Below are 24,083 nucleotides of genomic sequence, written 5' to 3'. Positions count from 1 at the left end.
CATCAGCTGTGCAGGGGTAGGGTGGTGTTGATCTGATGTGGTCTGTAGCTGTCCACTGGGTATGCAGGCTCTGGGATTTCTTGGGGGGTTCAGGCCAAGATCAACCCCCTCCTGTGTTCTACCTGGGGCCACCTTGCCTGAGCTGTAAAGCAGTCTGAGATGGCTGCTACTTGTGCTGGGCTTAGAGATTTCCAGGTGAGCCAAGCTGTGAACTTAGGCTGGCTGCTTCTAGTACCAGGCCTGGGACCACTTAAGAAGAGGTAGGGGGACTGGAGGCTTACTGAGGCCGGCTGTTGCTTGTTAGATAGGATTTAGGAAGTTGTGAAGCATGAGCCAATACCAGCCATTCATATGGAAAAGTCATGGTTAATAGTTTGGGTGGACCCATAATTTGGGTGAGACAGTTTCAGGGTATCTCCAGTGTGGGGCAAACAGTGTTAGCCAGGTTTTTGGAGTCTCAGATATGGCACCTGCCTGCTGGCTTTGTGGCTCTGTGTGAGGAGGGCTCAAAAAAGGTACAATGGCCTCTGCCTGCCTTTCTGTCTGGGAGAAAGCTGTCTCCCAACTCCTGCCTTGATGCCAAACACTTTGGTTCCTCCTTATATGCCACAGGTGCCTTTCAAGCTGTTACCCCTGAGCTGGAGCTCAGAGTGAGTGAGTCTAGTAAATCCATGTGTGGACTCTTTAAGGAGAACTGCTTGGGACTCTAGAAGTTTCTTCCACTGACTCAATCCCTGTTGATTTTTCAGCCAGAAGTTATCAGGACTTCTCTTTCTGGCTCTGGAACTCTTGGCTGGGCATCCTGGTGCATGGCTGAGACTCCTTGCTCCTCAGATATCCCCTCTGAATTTTTATCCACCACACATGGATGTAGGACCAGCCCATTCCAAGTCTCTGCCCTCCTCCCAGACTGGATAGTTGTGGTTTCTTTAATTCTGTAGCTGTCAGACTTCCACTCAACTCCTTTGCTGACTGTTCTGACTAATGGCTGTTCTGTATTTTAATTTTAATTTTGATGTGGTTGTGTGAGGAAGCAAGCCATGTTTACCTATACTGCCATCTTGACCAAAAGTCTCAAAAACATCCTTTAAAGTCTCAGCACAATAAGCACCACCAAAATGCTCTAGGTAAGAAAGGGTTATAAAAATGCCACATGAAATATATTCTTCAAAAATGGCCCTCTCACAGAAATAAACAAGCCTGAGAAACTGAACCAGATAAAGGGGAACTAAAGATGCGTGAGAACTAAATCCCGTAATGGAGGTTTTTTTAAAAGCCACAAATAACATCATGTCATAAGTTGACAAAATGGAATATTAATGGGAGGTTAGTTATAGGTTTTATGGCATATCTTAAGTTTATGAAGGGAATGACTGTTCTGTATGTAAGAGAATGTTTTTTTCTTAAGAAATATACAATAAAACAAAGAGGAGAAAGTACATAATACATGAAAACTATTCTCAAATATTCAAAAATGTACTCAGTACACAAAAACAAAGAGAAAGACAGAAGAGATCATACATAAATGGGTCAAAATGTTAGTAGGTAAATCTCAATTAAAGGTATATTGTTTTCCACACATAACTTTTCCACAGTTTAATTATTTTCAAATAAATTCATTTAAAAATGGACCATTGTTCCATGTCCCGAATTTTACCAGAACTTTGATACTTCTGCCCTTGATTCCCACAGCTACCACCACCTTTTATCCTGTCCCCAGAAGTGTGCAGTACCAACTTTGCAATTGTCTGATACTGTCCCACCCAAGAAAACTGGGATTCTCTGCACCTTTGAAACATATTAACATTACAAACAGGATTTTACAAAATAATAAAAGACGACCACTCTCCTCCCAAAATAGTTTTTTTTTCCACAAATTATACACAATGTAATATCAGTATATTAACAGCATGGAACCCCTAATTTCTTGTCTGATGCCACCAGGTCATTTGTCTTCCGGGGGTTTGTGGTGTGAATGGGTTTGCCAGCACACCCTCTGCTCTCCTAGTCACTTACTACTCTTCACCTGGATTTCCATCTTCCAAAAATGTGTTGACATCTTTTGTCCCATCTTCTTCCCTTCTTGTCTTTCTTAAGCACATATTCTTTTTAAACTCTTAATTTTTTAACAATTTTATTGAAATGATAGTTCACACATAATTCAACCATTTATAATGTATAGTTCCACAATTGTTAGTATATTCACAAGTATGTGCATCACCACAGTCAATTTCAAAATATTTTCATAACTTCAAAAAGAAACATTGTAACCTTTAGTTATCACCTCTCTCCTATCCCCTCCCCATAGCCCTAAGTAACCACTAATCTACTTGGATTCTGTAGGTTTCCTAAATGAATATTTCATAGGGATGGAATCATATGTGGGTATTTATGACTGGCTTCATTCACCTAGCATAATGTTTTTAAGGATCATCCATGTTATAGCATGTATTTGTATTTTTTATTACCAACAATATTATACTGTATGGTTATATCATGTTTTATTTACCCATTGATCTGTTTCTGGATATTTGGGTTTTTTCCATCTTTTGACTACTATGAGCAATACTGCTATGAACATTTGTTTATTTTTCAATTATAATTGACATTCAACATTATTTTATAATAGTTTCAAGTATACAGTATAATAGTTAGACATTTATCTAATTTGTAAAGTGACCCCCTCAGAAGTCTACTACCCATCTGGACTCTTGCATCAGAAGGGACTGGCATGAAATATTCAGTTATGAAAAGCAATGACCTACAACCTAGACTAATTTGTTTCAGTAAGAATACCATTACAAATCAAAAGAGGGATAAAGAGCTTCCTAGACAAGTAAAAGCTAAAGGAGTTGATCATCTTCATACCAATATTACAAAAAATGTTAAAGGGACATCTTTAAGAACAACAAGGGGAAAAACATAAATATAAATAATAAAATGGCAATAACTACAAACCTTTCAATAATCATCTTAAGAAAATGGTAAGAAAATAAGATCCATACATATACCGTCTGCAAGAGATCCACTTCCAATCAAATGACACACTCAGACTTTAAGAAAGGGGATGGAAAAAGATATTTCACACAAACGGGAACAAAAAAGAACAAGGATAGCAATATTTATGTCAGACAAAAGAGACTTTAAAAGAAAGGCTATTATAAGAGACAAAGAAAGACATTTCATAATTATAAAGGTATCGGTCCAAATAGAGGATTTAAGCCTTATTTAATATGTAAGCACCCAATGTAGGAGCACCTAAAGATATGAAAGAATATTGACAGACATAAAGGGAGAGGTCAAGAGTAAAGCAGTCATAGTAGGGACCTTTCATACCTCATTGACATCAGTGGATAGATCTTCCAGACAGAAAATCAACAAGGAAACAGCAACCTTAACTGACCCAATAGATGGATTTAATTGATATTTTTAGAGCATTTCACCCCAAAGCAGTACAAAATACATTCTTTGCAAGTACACATAGAACATTTTCTAGGGTAGACCACAAAACAAGTCTCAAATTTAAGAAGTTGATATCATACCAATCTTCTCTGACCACAATGGTATGAAACTAGAAATTACAAGGAAAATAAAAGAAAGCACACATGGAGGCTAAGTAACACACTAAAAGAAAGAAAGGGTTAACAATGAGATCAAGGAAGAAATCTAAAGAGACCTTGAGACAAATGAAAATGAAAACACAACTGATTCCAAATCTATGGGTCACGGTGAAAGCAATCTTAAGAGGGAAATTCATTGCAATACAGGACTACCTTAAGAAACAAGAAAAATCTCAGATAGTCAATCTAACCTTAACACCTAAAGGAACTAGAAAAAGAACAGAAGGAAGGAAACAATAAAGATCAGAGAGGAAATAAACAAAATAGAACCTAAGAAAACAATACAAATGAAACAAGATAAAGCTTTAACTAGACTCAGACAGAGTATCTCAATAAATAAAATCAGAAATATTTATAAGTTTTTCTGTGAACATATGTTTTCTTATCTCTTGAGTATATACTTACAGGTGGCACTGCTGGGTCATATGGTAACTCTATGTTTAACACTTTGAGGAAGTACCAGACTGTTTTCCAAAGTGGCTGCACTATTTTTCATTCTCAACAGCAGTGTATGAAGGTTCCATATTCTTCACATTCTCCATGACACTCATCTGACTTCTTGATTCTAGATACTTTTATGTGTGCGTAGTGCTATCTCATAGTGTTTTTAACTGCATTTTTCTGATGGCTAATGATGATGGGCATATTTTCATCAATGGTAATCTTTTACTTTTAATGGCATTTGGGGAAGAAAAAGATCGATAAATATATCATTTACTGAGTTTGTCATCTGATGCATATCCTGGCTCATGGGGTCCATGGTGTTATGGATGACATGAGACAAATTCACACAGACTACCGAGTCCAGTGGAAGAAAAGGGATGGCATGGCCACTCTCTCAAGAGGAGAGCATGCTGACCTTTGCCTTGACAACCTTTTATTGCTTTTCTGGGCACATTACATTGAGGACAGTCCTCATTTACTATGCATAGCTTTGTTTTAGGTGGTTACCTTTTATAGAAAACAAAGGAAAGAATGATACTAATTACTTCAAAGAGAAGGATGTTGCAGACCAAGGGCAAAAGTGGTTGAACCGGTTACACTCCATACCAGGGAGGTTTAGCACAGACTTTAGGAAGTTACAGTAAGCACCTGCTGCCTCAATTCATAGTAAGGGAGTTTTAGCAAAAGGGAGTCTCATAGCAGTGTAGGTACAATGCAGGCCTGATTCCCCGAGGAAGAACCTATCTTTGGGCGTGGGTCCTGTGCATCGGACCTTGCTTTCCACTGGCCTTTCTGTGTGGGAGCTGTGCACACACCACACAGAATGGTCTCCTATACGCATCTTCATGTGTGACAGGAAAAACATTTTCTAAATATTTAAAACCACATATAGTAAAGCCTATTACATACTTTTCTACTTCTCTACAGTTAGCATATTAGTATAGTTACTGTGTGACTATAGTTACTGTGCAATATTGTGCACTGGATTTTCTCTGTAGGATTACTTCTTGAATGGAGTTGAGAGAAGAATTCACTCCAAGGACTCCTCAGGGTTGACTAAAAGGCAGAGCAGAACTGGTTGCCAAAGCCTTTAAAGCTCAATGTTTTTTCATCACCAATGCTGTTTACGTGTTCCACACGTGATAAATATCAAAGAAAAGTGAGAGCTTTGACCTGGGCACATAGCATATGTCTGTGAGATGGATGGCAAGACATTTCAATGAGCCTTTTGCACTTTAATCATAATGTAAAAAACAGATTGTCATACATATGCCAAATAATGACTGTGAAAGTTGGGTGAGGGTAACTGGGGAGATATATTATTCTATCTGGGCTAGCGTATGTTTATGTATATTTGTAATAACAAATTTAAAAAAAATAAAATATATTAAGTACCTCATAAAAAGGTGGGGGAGGACGCTTGGCAGGGATGTATCAGTCCACCAAGTCTAGAATTTAGCTATCCCTCAATAAGGTGATTTCAGGAAGTGTCATTCCTTTGAGGTTGGGAAGGAAACTACTTTCCATATAACATGAAGGAAAGGGGAAAGAAAGAATGTGACAGTGTTTTGTTGGAGTGTTTTGTTGAAAAGTTCTCATCTCAAGGCTTCTAGGTCCTCTGGAAAGTGGACCAGCACATCAGTTGAACAAGTGGAGATGGACTCAGTTTGTGGCAAGTGAAATTTGAAATAGATTTGAGTAGCTTTGGAGAGAGAATGGACTAAAGAAACAGGGACCTAAGCTCCATTTGTTTTGTCCACTTTAGTAAGCATGGGATAATTGTGGAATGAATGAATGATTTCCAGGTAGCTCTGGGGCACCAGTTGACTCATTGTGAGAAGTAATCCAGTAGTGATCAATTACTAATAGCAAAGCACTTCTGGAAAAACAAAGGGTTGAATTTTTGCCAGACAGACAGGATAAAGGGGAATTTGAAGGGACTGATTTGTATTGCAGCTTTTTAAGTGTTGTTTGCCCAATAAGACCATCTAGCCTATTTTGGTGAAGGAGGAAGAAAGAGGTTGGTGGATTGACAAGGAGTGGGTGGTAAAATGATGTGGGGTTGGAAAATTCACTAGGGGCATATAAACTGTAAGGATAGTTGTTTAAGGTCAAAGGGTAAAAGGTCAGACCATACTGTTCCAGATGGCAGAAGTGTTCTTGGCAATAAGTTCTACAGTGGGGCAGTAACTGCACTGGAGTGGACGTAAAGAACCCAATATGAGATGATGTGGGAACTGGGAGGCTGGGTTATGGGAAGCTCAATCTACATGGATGTTATAGCCCTCCACTGCCTGCTCACCTCCTCAAGTTCCGTGCCCTGGGTCTCTTCCCACCTACTGTCTTTCCCAAGGCTTCCACAAACTCTGCATTTTTGTGACCCCAATCTTCAGACATTGTAGGGTCAATGACATAACTCTGAACAAGAAAATTCAAGTGTGGTAGTGAGAGTTGGCTGTGGTGGACGTCTGTTGTTTTTTTTAATTTGCACCCAGTATTCGCAAGTTTTACTGCAAAAACTACCTCAAGTGCTCTCTAAGACAGTCACCCCGCTTTTGTGTCCCAGTCTGCACAAGTGGAAAGCATTCTCTCAGGGGAAAGGTGTGGACTGCTATACATGTTTATTAATGCTAACCTAAGACGTAAGTGACAACCCGTGTCCTCCAACTTCTTCAGGGAGGAAATGAGCTTTTGGGGAGGGAAGCGTGATATCTATTTTTCAACAAGAACTCCAGGGGGACTGGTCACTTTTGGAAGTGAAAGAAAATAATCAGTGCTATGCTAACTTTTTTCCTTTAAGCACAAGGCATGAGGTACCCTGAACCCACGCCTGCAACATAGCACACAGAAAAGACATCACTGTTACTAGAGAAACATTTATTAAGGTGAATCAATATTGTCTACAGGGAAGGAATTATTTTGTTGTGGGAAATTTTTTTCCCCCAGAAAATTCTGGAGTAACATTTTCTGTCTGAATAGAGACTGATCTCTGAACACAGGACCTTCAGCAGTGCTGAGAGCAGCAGGAGGCCCTTGGGCAGGTTGAGGCTTGCAGATGGGGTTTGGATGGGGCACAGTCTCCCTGTGGGGCACAGATAGGGGGTGCTTCTGACATAATAGCTGGTGCTTTGAGGCCACAAATTTCTGAGGGCGTCTGTCCTTGTCTCTGACTTCTCTACTGTTTGCAGAACTCTGTCCAGCAAAGACAGCTGCTGGGCAGCAGAACCTTGTATTTGTCACTGTATTGGAAGGAACCCTGGAGTCGAAAGGATGCCCCTGGACAGACTCCTCCCAGGCCGGCACTGCTGCCTTCTGCTGAGTTTTCCCAAACTTCACTGCCCAGGGAGCTGGAAGGGTAGGTGTCTGGAGAGCAGATGGTGTCCATTGCCTGCTGAAACCCCAGTTTCTCCTCTAGAAACTTCCCAATGTCTGTCATGAGTTTCTGAGCTTCCATTGTCCCAGTAAAGGCAGCTCTACTTTTAACTGGGCCTCTGCTCTGTGCAGATGAAATGGGGTTGCCCTTTTCCTAGGAGTTTTCTTGCTTTTGTATTTTATACCAGGACAAATTTATTGAAAAAAGCATCTAATTTTATTTGTGAAAAGGATTTTAGAAGAAAACTGTCCCTTCTGTGACTAAGTTTGGGGAGATTTGCCCCCAAGTGTATCCTGATCCAGAGTAGGAAAACCCTTCTAGTTTGGGATGTTTCCAACCCTGTGTCCCTCCACCAAGCTCTTCTGATTTGGAGCCTGTGGGGCTCACTATTCTTGCAGTGCTGGGAACTTGTTACCCTGGCACAAGCTTAAGACATGCTTAGGGAGCCAAGGCTCCTGCCACTGCTCCATACTGACTCCTCTGCCCTCCAGATGGACATGTAGCTCCTGGGAAGCTCCCATGTCCACACTGGAGACACTCTGAGCCTGAAGCTTTGGAAATCAAGCTATCTGAGTCATGTGACATGTCAGTGCATTGGCCTTGGGCCTGGCTATGCTTCCTGTTCTCCTATTTAGAGTCTGACTCAGCAATTAAGTTCTTCTCTAAGGTCTCATAATTTAGGATCTTGGACAACTGATATCTTTTCTGGGGACTTTCAGTGGTTAGAGTACTTTCTACTTCACTCTCATTCGCTAGTTTTGGGTTGAAGAGCCTCAAGCTCTCAGTCCTGAACACACTGGGCTTAGAACAGGTTCTGATTTCTTATCCATTTTTTCTACCTTTTCCCATTTTTAGTATATTCTTGGAATTCACACATTGATCTGTTGGCTAATGTTCAGTCCTGGCTAGCCTTGCATGGGGGCAAATGTTGGCTACTGGAAAATGTCTCTGACTTGCTTTGCCGATGATGCTGTTTGTGACAGGCAGAAGTGTCTGTGAAGCATCCCCAATTCTCTAAACCTTCTCTGCAAGCCTGTGGTGGATATTAGTGGGTGATGGTCTTAGGGTCCTTTGTTCTTCCCTGCCCACAAGAGATGTGGCAGGGAGAGGATAATTCATGATGGCGGCTAAAATTGCTATACCCTCTTTGTCTTTTTTAAGGATTTTAGAGCTTCCTCTAAGGAGCATGAAGCCACCAGATCTGGAATCCATCTCAGAAAACATGTAGGTTGAAAAGTGAGATGAAGTATCTTTCAAATTAAAGATCTCTATGGATTGAAGGAACATGGCGAGAAGTCGCACATCATCCTCATAGGAAGCTTGGTAATATGGGCTTCCAGCATCTGCTGTGCACTGGATTCAAGGAAGGCAAGCTCCTGGGAAGTATTAGGGCAGTTGCTCCCACCCACTGATGGTGGCTAACTTCTCTATTTTATTTCAGTGGGGGATTTCACAAAAAGTGCCTGCCTGATAGCATGTTACTAACTATGCACAGTCCCAGGGAGCTGACTCTCATTGATTCCCTCAAACTTCTTCTTCAAATACATTTTCAGGACACTTTCCATTGATGTCTGATTTATACTCTGCCCTAACATCATTGAATTTTCTCCTGACAGACTCATGTAACTGTCTAGGTCTTTCTCAGAGTCATGCACCACATCCTTTTCTGAAGCACTCCCTGAGTCATTCAACAGATAATCTTTTGGGTCATTCTCTGGGCTGTTTCTCATCCTTCCCCTCCTCCTCCTCTAGCTGAAGCATTTCTGAGCTCCTCCTAGAGAAGCTTCCTGGTTGGCTCAATCCATTATTTAGATTTTCGCTTCTCTGTCCCTTATACAAAGAGATGCAGGAGAGGCCCTAATTTTTCTATTACTCAGATATACCGGAGAAATGGCTAGAGGACTCATCAATGACAAAGACTCATGGATCCTGTGGGGCAGGACCCATTGGTGTTGGATGAGCCTCTCTTTAAGGTGTTCTAGTTTCTCCCAAAGTTTATTGCTGAGGGGAAATTTTACAGGAAAGATGGAAAGTAAACATGGGCTGAAGATGACGGGCAGTAAGGATTGTTGGCAGTTAAAGAACAAAATTCTTCTGAGATTTTTGGACCACAGCAGGTAAACCCCACAGACTTTCCTGATGCTTCCGCAACACATTCCATTCGAGGTGTTGAATTTGAGATGAGTTGAGACAGTCCGATTCATCCTGAAGTCTATGGAAATATACTCCACGGCTCTTAATCTGGTGTATGGAACTGGATGATAGGATTGGGCGTGGGCACTGAAGGTGAGCCTGGGGTTGGATCTGAGTGAGAGATAGAGGCTGAGATCGGGGCAGGGGGTTGATATCTTGGGTCATAGAAGAGTCAAGAAAGATGGTATTCAGGGTTAGAGGGTCTTCTGGTTGGACAGCAGCATCTGCACTATGACTGTCATGTGGTGGCCGAGAGGAAGAGTGAAGGGGTTGGGGTGGAGAATGGTCCACTGGGAATTTGGATTGCAAAGGAGGAAAAGGCTTTGGTGACAGAGAGTGAAATGGTGGTGATGGTGATGGAAAACTACTGAAGGGAGTTCTTGGATTAAGGCAAAGAATGGAGGGGCGTGGTGGGAAAGGCTCAGGCAAATGAAGTGGTATTAGGCCTCTTGGAGGGATTGTTGAGAAGGCAGGAAACTCAGTGAACAATGGCTTAGTCGCAGGGGCAGAGGAAGGCAGAGGGGACCCAGAGGGATTAGAATCTTCCTGGGCCAGTGAGAACAGCAGCTGATCCATTTCAGTGGTTGCGTTATTGCACACCTCACAGGAGGAGTCTGGACATAACAGTTGACGGAAGTGAGTGGAATCATGATGCTGGCCAATGGGGCTGCAGGAGACAGGAGGTACAAAGCTGTAGCCAGGACCAGAACAAGGAAAGGAGGACCTACTTGCCTATGGGGGGGGGGGGGCCACCTGAAGCCTGCCGCCCCTTCACATTACCCCACATCCATGACTTCACAATGCACTCAATACCACTCACCCAAGGCCTTCATTCACATCCCCATTCCTATGGCAACCCACTCCCATGGCTATGGAAGGCTGCACTGAATCCCTGAAATTGCATAGAACATGCTAAAGAGTATCAGAAGAAAGAAGAAAAGACAAATTACCTTTTAAGGATAGAAATCAGCACCTTTTTCTCCTCTTGTTCCCTCTGGTAGTATCTGCAACCTGGAAAGCCAGGACAGTGGGTTTTATGGGATGAAGGTAGAAGCACAGGTATTATAGAGGAGTCGCTTTATGGGAGACCATTAAGATATTAAACTTGGAAAGTCCCAACACTTCAGAAGATGGTGTCAAATGGTCAGTGATAATATTAAAATGGTTCCCTTGTGTATGTAGCTTCATTTGTAAACCATTTTCACTAACATTATCTCATTTGGTGCTGAAAACCACTCTGTGAAGCAGAGAGGTCACTAGTTACACCAAAGAGGAATCTGATCATCCTGAAGTCAAAGAACTTTCTCAAAGTCAGGAGATACAAGTCCTGAGTCTTGACATCTACTGGGCAACACCCATTGCCCAGGTCCATCACTACTTCATACCCAGAGATAGCAGAGCAGGGAATCTGAGGAGAGTCTCAGGTTCTGACTGTCTTCTCACGAGCCTCTCATCTGCAGGCTCTGTTTCCTGAGAGGAATTGTATTGAGCAACTGACAGCCTCAGAGATCATGGACCTGGGATTTCATGGAAAGGAGGAACAGGGTCACCCTTGGGGAGCTCAAGTAGAATAGGCAGAAACTTACCTTTCAGTTTCCTACTTTTCCTGGTTCTCTTGGGTCTGCCCCGACACTGAAAAAAAAAGAAGAGTCATTTCTCTCCTTAGGAAATTCAGACATTCATAATCTAAGAATAATATGACTCAATTTTAATTACTAAAACTTCATATTCCCTCCTTTTATCAATTTCTATTGTTCAAAGATCTTTCCAATTTTTTCTTCTTTGAAAACCTCTTTGAAACCTTCTTTGAAAACCTCTTTGAAAACCTTCTTTGAAAACAAAGTAATATTGTGTCTATGAGATTCACACGTGGTATTCTCAGGCAGAAGTCCTCTGTTCAAGGAAGGCATAGAATCTGAGGCCGACAGTCATATGTCCCTCAGATAGGGCCCTGTAACCCAGAACAGAGCTCAGGCTCCAGCCTCTGCTCAGAGGCTCTCAGAAGCTCAGCACTGCTCTCCTGATCAGCCCAGTACAAGGGAAGGCCTGTCTAGTGGGGCTTGACATGGGAATATGGCAAATGGTGAAGTATTAGAGAACTCAGATCTTCTACAGAGATCCCAGACTCAAAATAACTCAACCTACAGTTGAAACCTAGAGTTCAAACAGAGATGAAATCACTGTTTGGGGTTTTATTCAGAAATGTTCCACCACACCCAGATGGTGCGTGAGCCTCAGATAGTAACCTGAGTCCTCCCTGAACCCCTAGCCCTGCCTGGTGTTTCCCCTTAGAAGAGTGATCCTCACACATACCATCTTAAGTATCTCTCTGACCCAGCTAAACCCATGTATAAATGCAGGACTAGAAATAGAAACAACAATAAAGAATCTCTTTGGGGGCTCTCCCAGGGTTTTTTACCTTTCGTGTGGGTTCACTTTCCCAGAAGGTTGATATGTTCACCAGGAAATAAAAGAGGAGGAGGAGAAACCACAGCACAGAGATGTAAATTAGGGTGTGGTTACAATCTAAAGATTCTGAGAAGGTCAGATAAAGCTCTGAGAGGCTATTCAGAAACTGGCTGAATGTCATTTTCTGAATGGCAAAGCTGCCTGAGGCAACTGAGCTCTGAGAGGGCAGACTCCTGACTTTATTGCCAGGCCTGGCATCACTGAACATTGAGGAGTCACAAAGGGTTTCTGAGGGTGAGGGAGGGCACACCTTCAAGAGGGTGTGTCACAGCTCCTCTCCCAACACTAGCCCAGCAGATTTTCTCCACCCATCTGTTTTTCCTCCAGGTCCCTGTGCCTTACTCTGCCACCCTATTTTCTAACCCACCTTATGTCATATATATATACCTTAATGAATGTTCCCCTTGTTCCACCTATAACCCAAATATTACCTGAGTCTCCCTTTAATGTTTGAAAACCTTGATTTGGGGCTCACAAATTTCATTACCTTAAAAGTCTGAAATACTGCCTGGAATTTTTGCTTGTGCCCAGACATTTACACTGAGGATCATATATGTCCTTAAATCCATCATTCCTACAGAAGGTTTTTCTTACATGAACACAGACATAGAACTTAATCTTCTTTTATACTCAGTTTCCTGAGTGCTAAATAGCAAATTTTAATTGATTTGGTCAGCCTTTACTGTCTTCAATCAGAGGGACTAATTAAAATGATAATTTATTACTCACTATTCACAAAACCAAAATTGTTACCTTCAGTGTTTATCTAGAAGAGGGGAGCAAAGGGAACTAGACATTGAGTTTAATAAACTGGGAAGCATAAGTCTGTTTGCTTGTATAGCCAGGAAGCTGCAGCTTCACACTCCAGGGAACTACAGCATTTGTCCAAGAGGATTAACACTCCTCCCTTTCTCCACTCCAGTACCAAGTAGACCAAGTGGGAGCAGAGGAAGGCAAGCATATGTGCAATAGAAATCCAAATGGTGCAGGTGGAGGTACTGAGCCAGAGAGGCCTGTCAGTCTAACCTGGGGAAAGAAGGGGTTAGTTTGGAGTTGGACCCACCCAAAGTACATGATAGTTTGAGAAATGATTGTTTTGAGAAATCACCTGGTCTGTCCCACACTCAAGCTAATACAACCCCAAGGGAACAAAGAAGCTGTCTCTTGTCTGGATGACCTGCTCTCGACCCACATATTGTGACCTTTCTCCATGGCCACGTGGGTTCACACGCAGGCTAACGGAGGGAGCCTGAAACGGACTGCCGCTGGAAACACATGCTAAGCTAGCTAGATGTTGGACTGGACTGGACTTTAATATAGAGCAGGAACTCTGGACACCAGCTTTTATCTTGGCCTTGCTGAGGACTCAGTTGGACTTTTTTCCATGGTAAGATGGGACACTGGAAACCCATGTGTGGGGCAGCTTCTACCACACAAATAAACCATGCCACACCACAATCTCTCATGCATGGGTCCTTGAAATGCTTTTCTTTTGATCCCATGGAAGGACATAATTCCCACCAACAGCATATACAAGTATATAATAAGTGTAAATAATTAAACCTTCAAATGACCTTGGGGGTAAATCTGTAGCAATTATTTCCCTGAAGTTAGTGAAGCTTAAACACATAAACACTTTCAGGACATGCTACACATGGACACACACATCACAAATCCAGTATTTTCAAAATGAAAGGTTTTCTGTTTTCTTTTTTATTTTAATATTTCATTATTTTTGTTTTGACCCTATTTCTTTTTATTCTCTAAAATACAGACATTCTGCCATCTACATCAACCTCCTAACAGCTATAAAAATCCCTGTCTTAATCATTTCTAGCTGCTATAATTAAAATGCAATAGACTGGTTGCTTAAACAGTTATTTAACATGGCTCTAGAGGCTGGGAAGTACAAGATCAAGGTACCAACAGATTCAGTGTCTGGTGACACCCACTTCCCCATTCATAGACAGCTGTCTTCTTTCTACCATCTCTTGTGGGGGGAAAAAAGCCTTTCTGGGGTCTCTTTTCTAAGGGCACTAATCCCATTAATGAGGGCTTCATCCTCATGACCTAAACACTTCCCAAAGCCCCATATCTTAATACTATCACATTGGGGTTAGAGTTTCAACTATGAAGTTTGGGCAGAACACAAACATTCAGCCTACCACACAACCAAAGGCTGAGATAGGGTACATTGTGCTAAGCTATTGATCTTCTTAGCCCCATGGTGGTAGGATGGGATCTCCCAGTGTCAAAGCCTTAGGATAGATCTTGTCTTGAGCAGCCACACCTGATCGGTCTTGTGGACCTTGTAAATATATTCTTCCCCTAAGTGATCTGCATACAACTAAAATAAAGTGAAGGGAATTATGAAATAAGTAGGAATAAGAACACAATGCAAACATTAAAAAAAAGAGCAATCAATTCCTTAGCCAGGACACAGTGGATAGAGAAGTCAGGGAAAACTTCAGAGTTTCTGCCAACTGAGATAGGCCTTATGAAAGTGTGTTCCCCTCTACCTTCTCCTTCCTCCTATTACACCTCAAGTTACTTGTTTGTTTGTTTAGACTTTCTGGTTTAGAGCACTTTAGCTTCATAGCAAAATTTAACAGGCAGTGCATAGCCCTGTATGCCCCTACCACACACAGGCTCAAGCTTCCTCACTATCAGCATCCAACACCAAGTGGGCATTTTTGGAATGGATAACCCACATGGACACATTGCTGTCACCCAAAGTCCAGAGTTTACATGAGGGTTCACTCTTGGTGTAGTATATTCTATGGGTTTAGGACAAATGTATAATGACATGTGTCCACCATTATAATATCAAACAGTAGTTTCACTGCCCTGAAAATTCTTTTTTATGCCTGTTTATCTCATTGTCTCCCATAAACCCAGAAAATCACTGATTTTTTTTTACTGTCATGGGAGTTCTGCTTTTCCAGAATATCATCTATCACTGTATGGACGCATACAGTGTGTAGCCTTTTCAAATTGGCCTCTTTCACTTAGTAATATGCATTTAAGGTTTCCCCATGTCCTTTCATGGCTTAATAACTCATTTCATTTTAGTGTTGAATATATTCTATTATTTGAAAGTACCACAATTGCTTCATTTATTCACCTTGGACATTGTGGTTGCTTCCAATTTTGGCAACTATGAATAAAGGTTTTATAAACTTTCTTTTAAAAAGCATTTAATTGAGACACAATTCACATACCATACAATTCACCCATTAAAAGTGTACAATTCAATGGCTTCTAGTATATTCAGAATGTTATGCACGCATCACCACAATCAATTTTAAAAAAATTTCAAAACTCAAAGAAATTATGTTCCCTTTAGCCTTCACCTTTCCATCTTCTTATGCCCCCCCAAGCCTTAAGATATCACTAATCTATTTTCTTTGCAGATTTGCCAATTCAGAACATTTCCTACAAATGGAATCATATTATATGTAGGCTTTTGTATCTGGCTTCTTTCATTTAGCATGTTTTCAAGATTTGTTTCTGTTATAGCATAGATCACTACTTCATTTTTTTATGACAAATAAAATATCCCATTGTATGGAGAGATCATATTTTGTTTAGATATGAATCATTTGATGAACATTTGGGTATATCTACTTTTTGGCTATTATCAATAAAGCTATGATGAACACCTGTGCATATGTTTTGATGCAGACCTATGCTTTCATTTCTTGCTTATTCATTTTTCTAATAATTTAAAGTTGCACTTTGTCAAGCTTTTTGCTTTCTGAGATTTTGGTAGTATAACACTATTAGATTCCCTATGAAATAAGAGTTTTCATGTTTAAATGCAGTCTTTATCAAATATCTGCTGACACTCAAAAACAGCCCTTGAATCAGCAGGAATGATGTTGATGCATGAGGTTTAACATTTAAAAATAATGAACACCTTATGTTCTCAAGATCCTATTCTTAGAAAGTCTGAAAGGGTGTAGGTAGAGGAAGTTCCATGCAGCCAAAGGGAACATGAGTGAACCTACAACATATGTAATAGTACATGTCTGGTCACAATAAAGCATAAGGTAAGTGCTTAAGGACAAAAGCAGCAAAAAATTAGGCTAAAAAATAGAAGGGGACTCAATTGTGGAAGACCTTAAATAACAATTTAAGAAGCTGAACTTGAACTTTGTACTGAGGGCAGTGAGAAGCTAAGGTTTTCATAAGCAGAAGAAAGGCATACCCAGATTTCTGGTTTGTAAGGTGACGGGCAAAAGAGGAGATGGTTGCAATACCCGGGAGAGATGTGCAAATGAATCACTGTGTCACATGGGACACTTTCTCTTACAGATGATAGAAAACCAGATGACTTCTGGCTTCAGCAAAAAGTTTAATTCCTTGGCTTATATTTCTCCACAGTACAGGAGTAGATTGAGCTTCTGGCTCAGCAGCCCTTGGTTCTGCTTTCTGAGTGTTGATGCTTTCCCAGTCCACTTGTCTTGTGGTCCCAAGATGGCATCCTGGCAGGAAAAACAGAACTGTTGTCCTAGTGTTCTCAACTAGAGTCCCAGTATTCCACTGAATAGAACCAGCTGAGTCATACGAACACTCCTGAAACAATTCCTGGTAACCAGAGAATACTCTTAGTGAAGTCTATATCAAGGCTACTCAAGGTGTGGTTCGTGGACCAAAGTCTATTTTCATACTTATCTTACCATCTGCAAGAGTTTAATTATAGAGATTAAGGATGGTTAGAAAGAAACATTTACTGTCATTTGACAGAGTAATTAAATCTAATAATAAAAAATTCAGCATGTATTTTGTGTGTTTTTGTTTCATGTGTCATTTTTTTCAGTGATTTATTTTGATTGTAATTAACATGTTATCAGTCCACAGTGGATGGGGATATGCGAAAGGAAGCAAACTGGTTCATCACCACAGAGAGTTTGGGAAACTGTGGTCTAATGCACACACCCCACTGTGAAGTCTGGGGTGAGTTAGCATTCTGGAAGCACACACACACTTTGGGGAGATCTTTCTCTACCCACATTAGAGAGGGCTGTAACAAATGTCCACTATAATCATGGGACTTAATTTGGAGAGAAAAAGGACATTCCCAGTCTCATTCTAACTCTCCTATTTTCTTATGCTTTCTTCCATGTCGACCTGCCCTTATTCAAAGTTCTTGGTAAGAATATACTCTGCTTAAGTTTTGCAAATGGCCATTTTAATAGGCTAAACATTACACGGGCATTTGTCTACCCCTCCCCATTGAAACTTTTATTACTAGAATCACAGGGTTCAAATGGCTCTCCTAAACCATTAAAACAAAAGAAACTTTGAGCTAGGCTAACATAAAGTACTTACTACACTTATTCGAATTCCTTTCCCATGCTTGTCACACTGAGCTACAGAAACACCAGAGTCCTATGAATAAATCCCCACTCCCACTCCTGTGTGTGTGTGTGTGTGTGTGTGCGTGCGCGTGCATGGCTCTCTCTGGCTCTCTCTGGCTCTGTGTATGTGTGTACATATCCTATCCTATTGGTTCTGTTTCTTTAAAGAACCCTGATACCTTTACCAGCCTTTGGAAACACTGACTTCTGAAAGCACATTCAAATATTCTGGCTTGGATGCAATATACACCTTAATCTGACTCCTCCCTCCTATTTCAAGTTCATTTCATGTGACTGTCCAGTGCACACTCTGCTTTAACCCATCTGGTCACCTCACACCTCTGTACTCTATACTCTGCTAAGAATGTCTTGGTGTGAGGCCTCCCCAGTTCCTGACTTCAAGGCCTGGATCTATTACTTCATGAAGAGGTAAAGAAGAAATGTAAAGTAGAATGAGAGTCTCGCATTTAGAGATATGTAAAATCAGCTTTGAAAAGTAAGGTTTTTTTTTCATGTGCCAAACCTGACTAATTGATCATGGCTACTTAGAATATTTTAGGCAAGATTCTGAGGTTTTGCCTGAAGGAACGCAGCGATCTATTAGTGATGCCTGACAGTAGAAGAGTAAGAAGGGGTCAGAATGGAAATAAACCTCCTGTGTGTTTGCCACCTCTGAACTGGTTATTCAGGAAACTAGCCAGAATATTTTCCTGAGCCCTTTCCAATGCCTCCTCAAACAAGGTATTGGATCTGTGAACATTTTCAAAATACTAATTTATATTCCCGTCATTTCCCAGATTTACATATGTAAAATCAAACAAGAGCGTTCAAAGGAGGTAGAAAGCATACAGAGAACAGGCTACATTTGCTTTCCCAAAGCCTCCTTTCTCCTGTGATACCAAATGTCAAGGCAGAACTTGCCTGCTGGGATGAGTGAGTGGGAAATACAGATATCCCCAGCACGCCCAGTTAGCTACTCCTTGGCAAAGCTGCTTAGCACCTGACACTAGAACATCCTTAAAAATACTTTTTGGAAATCACTGGGTATAAAAATTCTCTTGGGGTATAAAGTTGCATTAGTCCTTCCCTCCCATCCCTGTTTTTTCATCCTGGGATGAGATGAATTTTCAACCATAGATTAGGAGATGAACTTTTGTAAACAACCATCTGTTGATTAAAGAACTGTCTTTAAAGATCTGATATCTTTCGATAATACCCTGGCAATCCTAGAAATACGGTCCTCTGGAGCCAGTGTTCAACAAGCTCAAAAAAAAGAGAGATTTTCATGGCATGGAATGTCTATCATAGATACTTGGTTCTTCATAATTTAAGCAGCTTCTCTCAACCTTTGCAGCAGTTTTGGAGCCAAGCAGATGGCAGGGGAGGGTTTTACTGAGTGGTAAAGTTTCAGCTGCAAAAGGCAATTCCTAGAACAACAATTCAGAAACTCATTTCCCCCAACACTTATATTGGCAGAGGGTTTATGAATCTTTTTAGGAAAACAAGAAGGAAGCAGTGCATCAGAATAAGGCATTTTTGTTTGCTTAGGTTATATGGAAGCAAACACTACTGAAGCCAATTCTTTCCTTGTGTTTGCTATTTCCAGGGCAAAGAGCCAGACTTGTTTGAAAATTAAATAATACCAAAAAAGCTAAAGCTTAGGATCTGCAATATAACAAACCTCCAGCACACGAAGCATCTGCTAAATGCATTCTGAAACCATTGTATGATCGTTTCAGCTAAGTTGCCCCAACCCTGCTGAGCATTACAGACCCCTGTAGAAAAAGCAAAGTATGGACTCAAATCCTACCTCTGATACTAACTGATGACATGATCTTGAACAAATTACATGTCTTTTCTGAGTCTATCCCCACAAACGCAGTATGGGGGTGGAGGTGGGGGATGGAGGGGACAGTAGCAATCTCAGAGGACTGTTGTAGAACTCAATGTGATAATGTCTGTGAAAGTAACTGGGAAATGGTCAACCATGAATTAGTATCAGTTTTTCTTCATTTCTCTTCTGCCTATCTTGGCAAAAGTCTATGTCAAAATAACTGTCAATTTTCTCAAACCATTTCAGCCCTGGCTCATCTATAATGTCCCCTTTATCTTCAAGAAACTGTAATATTAAAATTTGTTTCCCTTGAAATTCCATTTCTCTTTTCTGTGTGAATAAAGCAGTCACAGTCAGCTTTGGGTATTTTACTTGTGATCCTTTACAATGTGTATGTAACAGAAATTGTACATGTATTTGTTATCCAGAAGCTGTAAAAGTATTGTCTTTCAAATGAGAATTGTTTAGTTCAGTTTAAACTTCTTAAATATGACAGATATTATTAGTAGCGATAAAATCTGTGGCAAATATCAGAAAATCTATTCAACTGGCTTAAACAATGAAGGGAATTTACTGGCTTCTATAGCTGAAAAGAACATAAGATTTTCATGGCTGTTTCAGGCCTGGTTTGGACCAGGCTCTGGCTACAATTTTCTTCTATTGTCTCAGTTCTACCTGCCTTCAAATATTAGCTTTTTTCTTGGGCTGGCCTTCTAAAAGGACTGCCAGCGGCATTCATGGTGGTTCTCTATTCACATGTAAGAGTAGAGCAAAGGCAAACGCCAGTTTTTAGCACCACGTGCTAATCAGCTGAGTTAACTGGCCGGTGGTCCAAGGCCAGTTTTGAGAACTATCATACAAAAGTCCTAAACTTCACTCTAATTGAACTACCATGATAAAATCTCTGCAGCTAGAGGAATGCCATGCTCTGATTGGCTTAAATCTATATCAATCTCTATGACAAGGAAATGGGATTCTCCTCAGTGGCTTAGACCAAGCAGGACCCTTGTCTGGATCTGAAGATAAGGTTCATCCCTCCTTAGAGATGGTAAGGAAGAAAAAGTCCTAAAGAACATTGTTAATTGTGGGACCATTTTTTTAAGTTTTATATTACATGTTAATATAAAGAAAAAAGCTGTTTCCAATTGTACCCACTGAATTCAGTTTATTTAATAAACTTAATATACAAATGCAAAGCATCATATATGTATCTTCAATATCCTTCAGGTGAACATATCTAAATGAGCATCAGTGGGTTCTCGCAGGAAAATCTCAATGGTCAGAGAGCAAGTGAGGAGTTTACGAACATGTAGGCAGGACTAAGGGGTTACCCAACAGACCAAAGATGCAAAACACCAGAGCCAGCAACAACAGGGAGCCCTTAGCACCTCTAGGCGTAAGGGCTAAGGGAGTAGCGATTGCCCAAACCCAGGCAGGGATGGCACTGAGCTTCTCTCTGACCTTCTGGCGCCTTGGACATTGACAGGCCAGGAAGCCGTCGGTGCTGGGCACAGAGCAGGATGGAGGCAGGTAGAAAGCTCACTGGGACTGGCAGATAATGAATATTTAGTATATAGTTTCATTTCAAAATTCTGACAAATATAATTGGAATTAATATATAGAATAAGGAAATTACTTCAAACTGGTCATAAAGTAGAATTTTTCCATTGAGTCTGTTGGCAAAATGGAATTGTATCTTTGTAGGAGAAAAAAACTAACCTCAGGTCAATGAAAGTAGCCTTAAGCAAGTAGAATATAGATAAGCATAAGATTAAAGGTAATCACCGAAACAAATCTGGAAATAGCTGGAAATGGAAGCTGGAGAAGCAGTGATCCCCTGTCAGGCCACCAATGGAGACATGAGCCGCAGGCCCACTTCGCCCACACTGACCTGCCTGCACAGAGCACTGAAGTAACACGTCTTTACCACCTTTGCTGGCAGGTCCTCCGTGGTACACTTTCTGACATCTGCAGTCTAAAATCCTGACAAAACCACCTGCGTTCTTAAGAAAACAGAAAGCTTCTCCTTCTTAGCATCTCAAAGGCTTGCTTTTCACCCTTTGCATCATTTTCCATTACTCTCTGCATTCTTATCCTTGTGAACTTTAAGTGGGCCACCTAAACTTTCCACATCTTTGTTCTTTCTCACTGATGAACTAGGGAAGCAAGATTTGTTCAACTAATTCTTTTCCCCAGCTTACCCTTCCAGTTGGTTCCATATTCCAACAATGCAAGTCTCTTTCTAAATCCAACTAAGTGCAGACTTCTGTGTTCTTCCATTGCTCTGGAAGAACAACTTTCTTCCCTGTCCCCACCCCCCCACCCCCCCCCCACACACACAAGTATGCTCACACACACCCTCCCACTAGCTTCACTGTCTAACGAAATCCTTCAAGGTTCAGTCTTATCTGGTCTTAATTCCTTACTAATCTCACCCCATACTGTCACTGTCAGGACCACCTCCTACCCTCCACCTGACCAACATAATTAAACATCCCACTCTTCTTCTCACCTGGCACTTAGTCCCCAAACTGAGTGGTCCTTATCACCTGTGTTACAGTTAGCTCTTTTGGTGACTCTTTTCCCATTACATTGTTAGCTGTTGGAGGCAGAAATCATGCAGTTTATCTCTGTATCCCCAGCAGAAGAGGGAAAAGATTCAGAATTTTTGCTGAAAGAAAGAAAGAACCTCTGAAAAGATTTTCAAGACACCTTTAAAGTTTCTGAGTAATAGAAGTAACTCCGATGCCCTCCCCTCTGCTCCACTGGTAGGTACCTCAGGGTCGAGGAGATGGATGGTAGACATCTGGGCTTCCCACTTGGACACTGGTTTTACACTTGACCCAGAAATCAGGTCAAGGCCATCTCAAAAATCCCTTTAAGACAAACATAAGAACAACATATCATAAAATAAAACCTCTTTTGGCCATTTAATTCTTGCCAAGTTTGATATGCTAAGGTGCTTTAAAATGAGAAGTGTCTTTATTAGTAAGCAATAAGGTGGCTGTGTTTATGAAATGGGTTGTAGCTACAACACATGGACACAGTTATGAATAAAGCAAACTGCAAAGAGATTGACAGTGGAAGATCTGAGATTTTATTTGTTTGTATGAGGACTCTCCCAGTCACTTCACGTTTATGGCAAAGTCATAACTGTACCCTAAGGTCTGTTTAGCCTAGACTAAGCAGCCATCATCAGCCCCATGAATGCCACCACAAGCTCAGGGTTCTCAGCAGACTAGGGTCAGGGGGAGGAGAATGACGGCATTTTGCTTTAAGCAGACACAGTTCTTTGAGTTTCCTTGGCAGTCAGTAAAGACAGACCCCCAAATTTCTGACTATGAACTTTCAAGAGCACGCTTCAAGCCCACTCCTCCCCTCCCCAGAGTCCTGTTCACTAGGCATAACAGACGGTTACCCAGTGTACAGTAAGTCCTCATTACTTGAAACCCACTGTTCTCTAAAACTGCTCGGTAAATTAAAAAGGCCTTGAAATTCGCTTGTTTTCCTACCTGAGGTGGGGATGCTCCTCCTCCATCTACAATTAACAGCACACATATTGCAACAACCTGCCAGTGAGGATGGACCTTCCCTGATTTCTGAAGCAACATATCAGAGAGGAAAGTCACCAACAACTTTCTTATAGCTAAACCTAACAGACATCTTTTTGTCTTTGTCTTACTTGGCCTTACTGTGGCTCTGAATGATAACTTTTTCTTGGAAATAATGACTTTACTAAACTTCCATAACTCAATAGCCACATGGTTTTCCTCCTGCATATATTTATTGTAATACATTCTTTTGGGGACTTTACAAAGGCACCCAAATACAACATTCCCAGACTGAATTCATAATCTTTCTCTGCACGTACACTTTTTCTCCTATGCCCTCCTTGAAAATGAATGCCTCCCATATGTACGAGTCCTAAAACTAAAGACTCAAACACTATCTTTGAATCTTCCCTCTCCCCCAGTGCCCAGTCTGTCAGCCCACCACCAACCAGTCAGTCAATGCTGTTTGTTATCGTCCCTAAGTAGCACTCAGATACTTCTACTTTTCTGCACCCTTTCTGAAAGTGCCCAGTTCAAACAGCCAACTAAATAACTGGGTGATCTTAATGACCTCATGCCTCCAAGCCTCAATTTGCTGCTTTGTAACATGAGACAGTTAGAATGAACACCAAGTTTCTTCCTTCTCTACAGGCTGTGAATGTAAGAATTTAAAACCATAGAGGGGATCAGGGCAAAATCAGTTCCTTTGGGAGACCATCTCTCTTTCCCCATTTAAATTAAATACTAGTGTGACCAAGATCATGCTTCATATTTGCCCATAGCACAACCACAGCAGACAACAGTGATATCACAGATAGATGAATAACCTATTACCTCAGACCTTCTCAGGCAGATAGCATTTGGGCTCCTACCATTCGTTGGGATAACTGGATTCTGGCCCTTTGGAAAGTCCTCAGGCATTTCAGGGCTAGGCTTTGCAGGCGAAAGTAACCCACCAATACCTTTAAAATATGTACTAATGGTTATCTCTACTTTTGTATTTTAAATATGTTGGATTTTAATATGTATTTTAAATATGTATTTTAAATATGTATTTTGTATTTTTTTTTAAGATTTTATTTATTTATTTTTTAGAGAGGGAAGTGAGGGAGAGAGAGAGAGAGAGAGAAACATCAATGTGTGGTTGCTGGGGGCCGTGGCCTGCAACCCAGGCATTTGGCCTGACTGGGAATCGAACCTGCGACACTTTGGTTCACAGCCCATGCTCAATCCACT

At 41.0% G+C, this 24,083-nt stretch overlaps 1 long non-coding RNA gene across 1 annotated transcript; it reads right to left on the bottom strand.

The window, feature by feature from the left end:
- Positions 1-15,279: 15,279 nt before the first annotated feature.
- Positions 15,280-23,865, bottom strand: LOC118499712. The gene is made up of 3 exons (XR_004902231.1): positions 22,073-23,865; positions 21,809-21,967; positions 15,280-16,586 (listed from the first exon to the last, which is right to left on the bottom strand). It is a non-coding gene; the product is annotated as an uncharacterized LOC118499712 (long non-coding RNA).
- Between the last annotated feature and the right edge of the window lie 218 nt (positions 23,866-24,083).

The sequence above is a fragment of the Phyllostomus discolor genome, chromosome 3 (assembly GCF_004126475.2).
Source record: "Phyllostomus discolor isolate MPI-MPIP mPhyDis1 chromosome 3, mPhyDis1.pri.v3, whole genome shotgun sequence".
Taxonomy (NCBI): domain Eukaryota; kingdom Metazoa; phylum Chordata; class Mammalia; order Chiroptera; family Phyllostomidae; genus Phyllostomus; species Phyllostomus discolor.
The sequence above is the reverse complement of the archived record's forward strand: the minus strand, read 5'-3'. Positions and strand labels throughout refer to the sequence as shown.